This window comes from Erpetoichthys calabaricus, chromosome 18 (assembly GCF_900747795.2).
Source record: "Erpetoichthys calabaricus chromosome 18, fErpCal1.3, whole genome shotgun sequence".
NCBI classification, from domain to species: Eukaryota; Metazoa; Chordata; class Cladistia; order Polypteriformes; family Polypteridae; genus Erpetoichthys; species Erpetoichthys calabaricus.
Window position 1 is genome coordinate 59,436,781 of NC_041411.2, and position 13,239 is coordinate 59,450,019.

Genomic DNA, 13,239 nt, shown 5'->3' on the forward strand with positions numbered 1-13,239 from the left:
TTTATCAGTACATCAAGTTAAGTAGACAGAAGAATGCCTTCCAATTAGGAGGCCTCTCTGACCCGTACTTAACTCTGCAAGAGTGACTTCTGCCCTCTCACTTTGAATTCTGCTTTCTCCTTTTGTAGCTGTTCCTGAGACAGGCCTATTGAGGGACTAAATGGCAACAATGTCATTCTCAAAATGTATCCTGTTGATTTTTGCTTCTTCTCATAGCTAACAGGCCTGCTTTTAAATCTTAATCACTGGCAGATGTGGCTGCCAAGAATGAAGTCCAATTCATACAAATCAGTCCCCACTTTATGGGGCATTTCATTGATGAGTTTCAAACAAATGAATTGCATTCTTGCCGAGGGGATAAAGCTTCATTTCAGCTCAAACATGCTATGGAAAACACACCTGCTTAGACACTGCGAGGCTGTCTGGTTACTGTGGTTGCTGACCTTGACATTGTCTAACTCTAGTCTGCTGCAGCTGACCAGTGCTCCGTGAGACTGAAATCAGTTTATTATTATATGGCGCCCCTCTCACTAGACAAACTTATTCTACTTCATAAAATGTCAAACTCACATTTCACGAGTGATAACATAAAAAGTAAAACATCTGTCAATCCATTTACTAAACCTGCTCATTCCAATTCAGGGTTGTGAGGAGCCTGAGCCTATTGGGACCACAAGGAGCACGGCCTACAGCATCTCTTAAAGGAGCTCCACTCTATCTCAATGAAACTTACTGACCAAGTTCAATTTGGAGCCACCAGTTAGATTTCTGTATATTTTGGGAATATGTGAAGAAAACCAAGAGAAAACCCACATGGGTCCAGGGAAAATGTGTGAACTCCATACAAACAGTGAAATATCCAGGTTTGAGAAATCGAGGGGAAGCAGTGCTAACCAGTGTGCCATTGTGCTGCACAGAAGAAGACCATATGTTATGAGAACAACAAATGATGAAACAGACAAACGGATAGGTAAACAAATTAGTAGGAATTTCTAAATATTAATAAAATACAACATGATACCTTCATATAATGTTGAGGGTCTCTTAGCTACCCAAAGATTGCCAAAACAAGTTAGCACAGAACAGGCACAGAAGGACATGGGCTGTCAGGTCAGCTGTCTGTTTGTCAGCACAGACCAGTGGCAAAGGATGTGGTGGTGGAGGTGATATAAAAGCTACTATGCTAGAGATGGTTTAGTTGTACTTTTGGTGGCTTCCATGAAGTGACAACCTGGGAAACTGGCAGGACTCTGTTGCTGCTCCTGCAGGCCAGTCAGAAGCAGCATGTGGTCCCTGATTGGGACAGTATCAGCTGTGTTCATTTTTCAAGAGGACACATGGCAGTAGAGATATAACCCTGGATCTTTTATGGCAGAACAAACCTCATGGTCCTTAATAGACAGATTTTTGACTTGGTGGCCCAGAGAATCTATACATCTATTACTGACATCAGAAATGACTTCAGAACATGGCCTGTAAGTAAATCAGGTGTGGGCTTATAGGCTGCTGCTTAACAATAGATCAATGACTCTGGAACCAAGAGAAGTGTTTGGGGTAAAAACTAACTGGCTGAAAGAAGAAAGTCTCAGGTTCAAAGCAAGAGGGTTGTGTTGGGTTTTGAGGTGTCTTTACTCTTTCTCTTCTGCTATGTTCTTGCCTTTTGTAGATCATCTTAGCAGTGTGTTTTTGGCATGAATATTCTGATGGTGCCACACTAGAATTTTCTGATTTGTGTGCAGACATCTGCAACGTAAATATTAACTTACCTAACTAATAATGTCTGTACTTCTTTTGCTAATGACTATTGAAATATGAAAGTTAATGCACATTTCACATCACAAAAATTCAATCAATCAAATATTGGGATGCTGGTGCCTGGTCTTAGATCAGATCATTATGATAGTCCTCATAGGTGGCGCAGTGGTAGTGCTGCTGCTTTGCAGTAAGGAGACTGTGGAAGATTGTGGGTTTGCTTCCTGGTTCCTCCCTGTGTGGATAGCGCTTTGAGTACTGAGAAAAGCGCTATATAAATGTAATGAATTATTATTATTATAACCTCTGGCATTGTCATCAATTGACAAAATACACCTTTATAGATTAAAATGCTATAAAAAGTAAGATCTTCACAACACTTCAAGTCTGGAACTGAATGGCGTTGAGGTAAAAAAAGGGCAATCCATATTAACACAGAAGGAACATGGAGAACATACAGTGCCTTTCCTGACTTGGAAACTGCACGTCTAATTACCACAAACTACCATGCTGTGAGGTGTTTATTGGTCAGTGCGAGGCCAGCAAACAAGTGAAAAAATTATTTTCTGCATACATTCCTGTTTTTTCTATACCCGAATTTTGTCTTTCTTTGAAACAGGAGTATCATATTGCTGGCTTCTTTTCAAAAAAGTAAGAAGGATCACAGCTAGAAGACTGAAGACTGGCGTCCTTCAACATCTGCAATAAGATGCTGCAGATGTTCTATCAGACGGTTGTGGCAAGCGCCCTCTTCTACGCAGTGGTGTGCTGGGGAGGCAGCATTAAGAAGAAGGACGCCTCACGCCTGGACAATCTGGTGAGGAAAGCAGGCTCTATTGTAGACATGGAGCTGGACAGTTTGACATCCGTGGCAGAGCGACAGGCGCTCAAAAGGCTCCTATCAATTATGGAGAATCCACTGCACCCACTAAACAGTGTCATCTCCAGACAGAAGAGCAGCTTCAGCGACAGACTGCTGTCAATGTCCTGCTCCACTGACAGACTGAGAAGATCGTTCCTCTCCCAAACTATGCGACTCTTCAATTCCAACCAGGGGGTTAAACGTTAACATTATTCAAAGTTATTGTCTGTTATAACTGCATTTTTATTACTCTTTAATTTAATATTGTTTTTGTATCAGTATGCTGCTGCTGGAGTATGTGAATTTCCCCTTGGGATTAATAAAGTATCTATCTATCTATCTATCTATCTATCTATCTATCTATCTATCTATCTATCTATCTATCTATCTATCTATCTATCTTAGCTAGGCTTCCTTGATGGCTTTTTCAAATTTAGTGTGGTCCCCCTCAGTGGTATGTGAAAATCAACATGGAGTGTAATGTCTTGTGAATGATGGATTCCCAGTATTGATCTCCTTTTGATAGATAGATAGATAGATAGATAGATAGATAGATAGATAGATAGATAGATAGATAGATAGATAGATAGATAGATAGATAGATAGATACTTTATTAATCCCAAGGGGAAATTCACTTTCTTTATTTTTCATATTATTGTGGCTACCTTTAAGTTAGGAAAAGGCACTGGATTTTTCGTAGGTCTTCAAAGGCATGTGCTCTGTGGCATCAACTGGGAAAAGCTCAACCTGGAAGTGCACAAGTGCAATTACAAACAACACCACCACCACATTTTCCTCATTTTAATAAAGGTGATGACCCCATCAAAAAGGTACAGACAACACTGTAGGGCCAATTGGTCCAAACCCCTCATCCAGAAACAGGCTTGCACCTGGCACAAAGACAATTTCATATAGTACTAGAAGCAAAAAGAAATTGCATTAAGCATAATATGGAAAACAGCACAAAAATTGTTTTTGAAGACTAAGTTGAGGGCCATTGTAAACATTTTAACAATAAAGTAATTTATTGATGGAAGCTTATTTTGCATAACTCCGGATGGGGTTGTGATCTACTGGCCCTTATTGCAGAAATTCCACTGCTTTCTCACACACAAAAAATAAAATTGCAAAGTTCATGATACCAGTTTGCAATGGAGAAGTGGTCAACCAAAACACCATTTCATGAAAATTTTGCAGAGCAAAAACCTTTCACCCTACCCAGGGTACGTTCCTGTCTGGCATTCAGTTCTACTATTGGATTAACCAGGTTCAAAAATAGGAGGATGATTAGATTAACTTTGGAGGACCACAAATCAAGGAAAAGGATAAACTCTGGGTTACTTTAGCCAGCTGCTTGTCCAGTTTCTCCTGTGGTGATATCACATGAAGGTTTGATGCTGGCCTTTGATTCTGAGGATTTCTTTAGTACAGCTCCAAAGTCAGATGTGCCTCTCTTTTATTAAACTGTGGTGCTCTGTATTTACAAACCTACCCATATCCTGTGCTGACTCTCCCTGAACCCGTTTCCTAACCAAGTAGTACATTTCATTTCTTCAGTATGTCAACTCGAGACAAAGCCATCTGCCTCAGCAACACCACATGCCCAATTCTAAACAGGCAAAAGGTGTGCAGATTTCTGACCCATAAACATGGGAGTTTAAAGATGGAGATGTACAGTATGTTTTAGGTGTTGTTGTTAGGATGTGAGGAGACCCTCTTTTTATTATTTAGCTATCTACTGAACTGTTTACTTAAATAATACATTTCATACTTTTATCTGTAATTTGTATTCCTGTACTTTTACTTTACTAAGCAAATATTGAACTTCAATGATTTACAGCACTTTCAGTATTCCAGCTGCCAACTACAATCATCTTGCTGCCACTGCTTGAATCAAGTGACACCACTGCGTAATCAAGCGACATCACAGATCCTGATGTGGGATTCTTCACTGAGTTGCACCTTGCAGTGGATAGGCACCTTGTGCCACATCATCTTGATATAGACCAGGTCAGTCCATGTTTTTCTGTTGCTGAAAGAGCACAAGGTAGGTAGAGAGAGATGTCATTTTACTTCACGTACTCCAAATGCCAAAGTAGATGTAAACATGTTAACTGTCTTTCCTGCTTTCACTTTGTATAATCATGTCTTCCCAATTTAGTAGATGGTGAGAAGCCATGCTAAGCTACGACTGAACCATACCTTGATGAACAGTAGTGGTATGGGTTATCTCCCGAGTCAACAGGAGGGATTCACTCTCTCACACTTTGGTGTTCAAAGACCATAGAGGTACACATTGTGGGTCACTGATGGCCTTAACTTCTCTAATTTCAAGGCCAAAGAACTAATAAACTCTAAGCTTGAATGACCTTGAACTGGTCCATCTCTTTCTCTGGTAGCCGCTTGATCAGGGCTGCACAACAGTGCTTCATCTTGATTGTGAGTCTGCCCATTTGCCTTTGCTAAAGACTACTTAAGACTATGTCACATCATACGAGTTTTCCAACAATTGTCATTCATAGTCTTCATTTGCACAATCTTAGTGAGCTGGAGGAAATGAGCAGTGTTGCTGTCATGATGCTAGTTGCACAATATGCCGTACCCAGCTTCTCACTTTGACTAGTCGATAACTTGCCCTGACGATACTTAAAAAGGTCTTATTTTGTCTTTAGTCATAGAGGTATGCTTTGTGTGCTTTAGAGCTGACAACCAGTGAATGCTCATTTGGTAGTAAAGTGCGTATAATGCGACAACAAGGAATAAGGAGCAGGAGTGTTTTGGACCTCAAAAAAAAACATAAGGGAAGCTCACCTGTCTGATGTCTTTTGTTTTCTGTACCACAACAAAATGGAAAAAAGTGAAAAAAGGGATGAGATTGTGACTGAACTCAGCCCAGGTATTAACTGTTCGTACAGCACAGACTCTGTCCGGCAGCACGCTATTAGCTGTAAGAAAAAAGAGCAAACACAAGGTCAGCACTCAGCTGATAAATGTGACACAAGTAGAGAGTGTCATTTTCAGTTGTATAATTTGAAATTAGGAATTGCATTATGTCCCACAGTTATAGCATAGTGTTAAGTCATTACTGAACCTTCAGTGTTATCACATTGGTGGTGATGATAGCATAGTATGGACCAGGTGTCTGTCCATTTTGGTCCAAGGAGTTCAAAGTTCTGCCCTTAACAAATCTCTGTTATAATGTGCACTTATGCTGCCTGGCCTTAAATAGTCATTTTTAAATCCATGAGTACTCAAGTCATCATGTCATGAAGTATCTGGACCCAGTAATGCTATTTTACAACAATTTTCATTATTCTTTTGTTAGTAGCTGGCATTATCCAAGGAGACTGACAAAGCAAAACATATTATGTACAATATGAATGTTTTCAAAGTCCACGATGATAGGAGATGCCTCTGCACATTCTTCAAATAGATAGAAAGATGAGTCAGTATTTGTGGTTTGTAAGATAGTGGGCTTCCACTTCAATTGATGGAAAGTCGAATTCCCAGACTGAGTGAGTCCTGATAAAGGCCAGGTGCAGCTATTTGCAGCTGATTGTCTGCATTTCCTCCATGGCGTCCCTCTTTGAAACTGCACAACCCTGAAGACACCCCTATGTGAAAGAAACGCAGCACAGTTGGACAAAGCCACACAAATGATTCTTTTGTAATTTATCTGATGTACCAGTTAGTAAAGTTGGAATTCCAAAATAGAAAGGCCCTGAGCGCACATGTAATAAACAAAGGAAACAGATGAGGGGAGGATTTCAAACTAATGGCACATGTTGGTAAAAAGAAGTCTTTGTACTCCTCCGGGTTAAGCAAATACTTAGCAAATATGAGAAAAACGAAAGCCCCCTATGCCACGTTCAGTTAGGAGCGCTATATACACCGGTTGCACCATTTTCCTGTAAAAGACACACCTGAAGCTGCGCCGAACCGAGAGTCGCGCTCATAAGCTGGGCGCCCCGAGAGTCAGCGAGAGGACGAGAGGATCAGCCAGCCAGCCCCCCGCCCACCGAAATTATAAGGGGGAGGAACTTGGTGTGGCGGAGCCGAGGCGCCTGGATCAGGTACACACACGCCGTCACTGCGATCCGAATTGGAGCGGACCAAGAAGCTGCCAGCTCGTGGGCCACTGGCCCCCCTCTTGAAACTCAGCACAGCTCGTGCGGGACACTGCAAGGGAATACTCGCCAAAGTTCCCGAGAACTTCCAGTCGGACACCAACTTGGAAAGTCGCATACTGGCTGCAGGGATCGTTTGGATATCGTGACAGCAAAAAGGTAACCGAGGCGGAGATGGTGACAGGCGGTACTGACAAGAAACATAACGGGGTGCAGAAATACGTTATAGGTCGGGCTTGTTAATGATCAGAAGCATGCAGGCAGCAGAAAAAAATGTCCAACTGGAGCATTAGGAATTACAAACGGTCCTAGGGAAAAAAGTACCCAAGCGAGGGAATAACGATCAGAACCTCGCGAAGCACGGTGCAATAAAAGTGTATATAACCAGGCCTCTAGTGACCAGAAGAAGCCCTGGGTGCAACTGGGGCGCTAGCAATTGAAACCACTCCAGGGTTGAAAAGAGATACCTCACCAGAGCGCTTGTGAATGTCTGATTACAAACTATTATTACCTCGGGGTATAGAAGAAAACGCTAATAACTGTCATGATCAGAAGCTTAAGGGAGTATAGAAAAAAGTTATCGATCATTTGAGCTAGTGTATAGGGTGCAGAGAAAAACGAGTGTAGAAAAGTAGAACAATTAACTGTACTGTTACAAGAAGAAAAAAAAGTTACAGATCATTAGCTTTACTGAGGGAATACAGAAAAAGATGACCACTTTAACCTCAAAAACGCCGTGGTGCAAGGCTAACGGCGAGGAGCGCTGTAATGATCTGATACACCCCAGGGTTCTTACAAAAAAGCACAGCCAGTGGTCGGAACCAGTTAAGGATGCTGTGGGGAGGAAAAAACAAAGAAAACCTCCAAAGCAGGATTAGAGATTTACTTTAAACCAGGTATGAAGACAGCCGTTGGTCTTTAATTAAAGGTTGCACACACTGGGCTAATAACTTGAAAGAGCATGTTCTCTGCACATTAGATCATTTGTTTCACATTATTGTATACTTTTTAAAGCGATGTATTTGTGTTGTATAACTTTCTTTTGTTCTTGATCATTAGAACGCCGATGCGTTTTTACTGTATATAGCGCCTTTTACAGATATAATAGAAGTTGTGCCTTTGGTGTTGTACAGAACGTAGGCATTTTTAAAACGCGCTCTCCTTTCAAATTGCCACAACGTCGCCCAAGGTTCCCAGTTGCCTTAAGCAATAGACACTTTTGCGATTTAGACGGGTTACTTAAAGTGGAACATATGAATCCCGCACTCAATGGGCTCTTTATAGGTGCAGCGGAGTCGCACAGCTGGCGAGTCCAGCTGCCATAGTTCGGGACTCCCCGCGGGTGAGGAGTTCCGCTCGCCTGAGCCTCAGAGTGTACGCCGGTTATTACTTCAGTAGGGCATAGGGCTTAACCCGAACTCTCCATCACCTACGTGGTTGATATCTTTAGCGAATTCACTTAATTAGCGTGTTTTTGATGTAGAGAAAAGCCAAGCAAAATGACACCTTTTATTGGCTAACTAAAAAGATTACAATATGCAAGCTTTCGAGACAACTCAGGCCCCTTCTTCAGGCAAGATGTAATGTAAAAGCACGCAAATTAACTTTATAGTAAAAATATAAGAGGGCTCTTTATATAGTTTTAGGAATAATGCCAAACGCGTAAATGTCTTGTATTAGTACATGTAGGTTTTTGCTCCTTGTCATAGATGGTGAGTTCAGATATACACATGCAGGTGCTGATGATAAAGGTAGTGTCATCCTTCTCTTCTCATTATTTATTTGTTGCTATTTTGGAACAATTAAGAGGCAGAATTTAAACAAATAAGTAAAGAGGAAGCAGAAAAATGAAAGAAGAAAGCTGATTATTTTAGTTTAACTTGTGACTCCATGATATGAACCAGCCTAAATTTGTTTTCCATCTTCCTTGTATTTACAACTTTTGAAATTGAGAGGTAAACTAAACCACCTGATTAAGCAAAGAGTTCAACTGAGAGCAGTAAATGGCCTCTGTTTAATAAATGGGCTAAAATGGAAGCCAACAGCCATTGGGGCACTTCAGGATCAAGGCTGCACTAGTAGTATATACTCTTTCGTTTTCTTCAGTATATTTATACTTTGTGAAGACTTTGCCGTTATGTTATTTTTATTTATCACATGGATTCTGAAAATGGATGGACAATCTATCGTTACTTTCAGATTGTATCTTCTTTAAAAAAGCAACATACAAAGTAAATGCAATAGTAATTACCTAAAAAAATCAATACAGCTCTGAAATGTTGTGTGACCTAAATATCTTCCAATTTTATTTCCTTGAATAGTACCTCCTGATTTTGTGACTGCTACTGTGCAGTCTAACCAGTTTCTATATTTAAGCAAATTTTGGTTGAAATAAACCAAGGGGTGATCAACGTTGGTCCTGGAGGGCCACATGGATGCAGGTTTTTGTTTGAACCCAGTTGCTTAATTAAAAAACACTCCTTGCCAATAACAGATTGTATTTCATTTCATGACATATGTGTTTTAACTTAACATTGTCATGTTATTCTTAAATCATAGATTTTTTTTCCTTTCTAATGATATCATCCAAATAATTTAATGCTGAAATGGATGAGTAATTTTCAGTTCTTCGCTTTCTTCCATTCCCTTCTGTGTACTTTATTAAACCAAATGGTGTATGATGAATACACCCAGGTCTAAATGAAAACAAGTTGGACAGAGAACTGCTGGTTCATTTGTCTTTTTAAGACTAAAATAAGCAATCAAGGGTTCAAAATTTTAACAAGCGAGATTATTGAAACAAAGCAGAAAAATGTCACTTGAGCAAAAAGTGCTTCATCATCAATAAATGAAGCAATTGGGGTGGAACAACAACCTCCAGCCACTGTGACCTTCCAGCGCCCATGTTGCTCCTGGCCACAGTGCATGAAGGTTGTGCATCCTTGATCCATTTATTTTAATGGGCTTCTTTTAGTGTAGCATCAACAGCAAACGGTCTGCTCCTCCTCTTGATGTGAGGACCATGCCTTGCCCCATAGCTTCTCTGATGCTTCCATGGAGTAGAAAGGGGTGACGAGTCTTCTGAGCTCTAGCACCGTTCTCGTAGCCCCCTGGGAGTCCACTGCCTTTGGTTGAGTCTTGCAGGCTTTTTGTAATACACAGGTGCAAACTGACACTGTGTTCACTTCTACATAGTAAAACATAACACCTTCATAACTGAAAACATCAAATGGACTCCCAACATGAAATGTATCCCCTCAACTTTTGCATTTTATTTATTCATTACAAAATCTACTTGTATATTCCTTATTGCATTTTTTAAAATATAAAAGATATATTGAAAGGCAACACACTGTATCAGTGCATGCCTCCTCCTCCAATCAATAATGCATATTTCATACAATACCTATAATATGGAAACTAATTATAATATTATTCAAGATCATAAATATACTAAATATTCGCAATGCCAGGATATAATTATATACGTCAGCTATATTCTTCCCTAACATTTCCTTGGTCTGTCCTTAAACATCCAACATGTACTTGTAATACTTTAGTTCCCATACAATTCAACTGAACTCTGCTATCTATTTTCTCGTCTAAAGCATATCCACCATCCCACACAGTACCACCACACCATATAAATTACAATAATCAATGGCAAATATTGTGGGATATACTTACTTTCGATCTTTTGGCATTTGGTTCCTGTTTCAGGTCTATTATTAGCTATACCCCATATCTGACATTACCCAGGCACTAGTGACTGTATGGAACATTTGGTCTTCTGGCATGTGAGATGACTTAAACAGTTTATATGCTCTGTGCCATTGTTGTTTAGACTGATTTTTCCACGTTGGCTTTTCTGTCCCGATACTTTCATCACCTTGCCACTGGTTAATCAAATTTTCAGTGGTTGTTGGCAGCATAGACAAAGTCTGACAGTTAGGCAGGGATAAGGGGGTGGATTAGAGCGTTCAGTGCACTGTACTGTTACATTTTCATGGGTTAGTGATCCACCCACACAGGCCAACGGCTTGCCTTGCTTTACAGACCACTGGCCTGCGTGAGCACACTGCACAAGACATCAGGCTAAGGCACATTAGTGGCACTTTGTGGAACAGAATTTTCATTACAATCACCCCAGGACACCACTACACTACAGTAACAGTTACATTACAGGCTGAATTACAACACAGTACATAATATTTGGCAATAATTATAATCAAAACAGACTCAAAACAGAAGCAAAGAAAAATAAATGGATGCAATATCAAAGTGACAGAATTGTTTTTCATTGAAAAATAAGAATTACTGGTTATTGGCACAGAAAATCAAATAAAAAATAATTATTTCCCTAAGGAACTGCATTGTTTTGCAATGATATTGCCTGCTTGCGATTGGTATCATCATGCACTCTCGTGATTTGGTCATATAGTGAGAAAGAGATTCAGCACATGCATGGCATGTCAAGTGACAAGAAGTGAATAGATCTTTAGGTATATATTGTATGTTTACTCCTCCATGTGCTGGCGGGTAAATTTAATCTGTCCAGTATAAGGGTAAGACAACATGGTAGAGAGCATGCCCTCTCCTCTACATGCCACAATCAGACACCCAGGCAGAGTATAGTGTGCTGCGTGCAATCCAGTATCTGAAACCTATAAATAAAGTATTGGTTTATTTTATTCTAGCTAATTAGTACAGATAATAGCTTGAAACTGTGATCTGGGGGTGCAGTGGCTAATCTTCATATCTCACATCTTTGAAAAACATATACCAATCCCCCCATCCCCCGCAAAATGTCTACTCTAAACTCCACTAGCCTGGGTATGTGGCTGCTGGCAAAAAATATCATCAGAGCCACATGGAAGGAGCCATGACAGATTGAAGAGATGCTGAGAGGCCAATCAGGGACTGACTTTTTATGAATTGAATCTAACCACAAACATCTGTATGCACAGCAATAATTCTGATTTTCTGCAAAACAAAATTGTCCATCGGTTTCTTTGCCTCTATTTTGAGTCTGGTCATTAACATACATTATGTATTGTGTTGTAAAGCAATTTGAATTATAGCGGAAAAAAAGTTAAGTATTAGTTGTACCATGTAGTTTGTAACAATAGTCCTATGCCATGAGGGGAGCCAACACTGTGCCATAGCCTGCTGTTCTATGTAATGTATGCAGGCGGGCCAGTGGCCGGTAATGTATAAAGTGTATGGACAGGCGACAGGCCCATGAACAGTGATCAGCACGGTACACTCAGTGTTCTAACTGCTGCAGCTGCTAGTTGGGATGAGATACAACAGTACTGCTACACATACCATATCCAAGGTTAAATATTATAAATTGTTCATAATATAAATTTGCAATATGCAGTAATTCTCACATTAAAACTGAAACAGTGCTGGTCAAAACCCGTTTGGAGCTCTGGGCACGAGGGAGATGGTGCCCTTCAGTGTCCATAGCTGGCACTCTGTACTGTTAGACTTAAATAGCTGTGAGGAGGTTCCCCTTGGTGTCTGGAGCATGCACCCCTTCAGCAACATAAACGGCACCCCTTTGTGTACATACTGTGCACGTTATGGACTTCACACGCTTTAACTTTCCTATTGTTATTATGGTTCAGGTGCCCATGCTACCCATGTTGCCTATACCTAAATCCATCCATTTTCCAACCCGCTGAATCCGAACACAGGGTCACGGGGGTCTGCTGGAGCCAATCCCAGCCAACACAGGGCACAAGGCAGGAACCAATCCCGGGCAGGGTGCCAACCCACCACAGCCTATACCTAAATCCGCCACTGAATTGAAATTACAAAAAAGAACTGCTAACGATATTTAAATGACATAAAACACTGCTTTTTTTAGTTTGTCTCCTTATTGTAATTGTAGCAAAATCAGCACTTTTTAAATTTTTTAAACTGGTAATTTTTTAAAATGTATTTTTCATAAAAGAGAAAGGTATCACATTTTTGTGTATTTAATATTTTGTAACAGATGTATGTGTTAGATGTGTGACAGAGATTTGCTCAGACTACTGCACTTTTTACAGGCAGCACTTTCAGGTATAAGCACATGAATATTTTGCCATCATAATAGCTTGCACTGAATGCTAAATATCTATTTGCCAACAGGAGCAGCTATCAAACTTGTAAAAATACTGTATACAAAATATACAAGTTGAAATAAAATCTCTCTCAAACTAAATTTGAAAAAGTTAACTACTCCATAATTGATGTGGTACAGAATGTTTACCTCTTTCAGGCCCATCACTCAAACCAAATCTTAAGGTGGGTAGTTGAATATATAGGGGGCACTTGTTAATGTGATTTACAACATAAAATGTAATTAATTCTTGGTTAGGAAACGGGTTCAGGAAGACTCAGCACAGGATATGGGTAGGCTTGTAAATACAGAGCACCACAGTTTAATAAAAGAGAGGCACATCTGACTTTGGAGCTGTACTAAAGAAATCCTCAGAATCAAAGGC

The 13,239-nt window shown here is 40.2% G+C and overlaps 1 protein-coding gene across 2 annotated transcripts in view; it reads left to right on the forward strand.

The window, feature by feature from the left end:
* The first annotated feature begins 6,474 nt into the window (after positions 1-6,474).
* The window catches only part of fbln2 (fibulin 2), an 890,980-nt gene continuing 884,215 nt past the window's right edge, over positions 6,475-13,239 (forward strand). Inside the window, exon 1 of one of the 2 annotated variants that reach the window (XM_028825322.2) lies at positions 6,475-6,901. The gene's annotated coding sequence lies outside the window, so the exon portion shown is untranslated. The remainder of the gene's footprint in view (positions 6,902-13,239) is intronic. The other variant, XM_028825323.2, reaches the window with a different exon arrangement.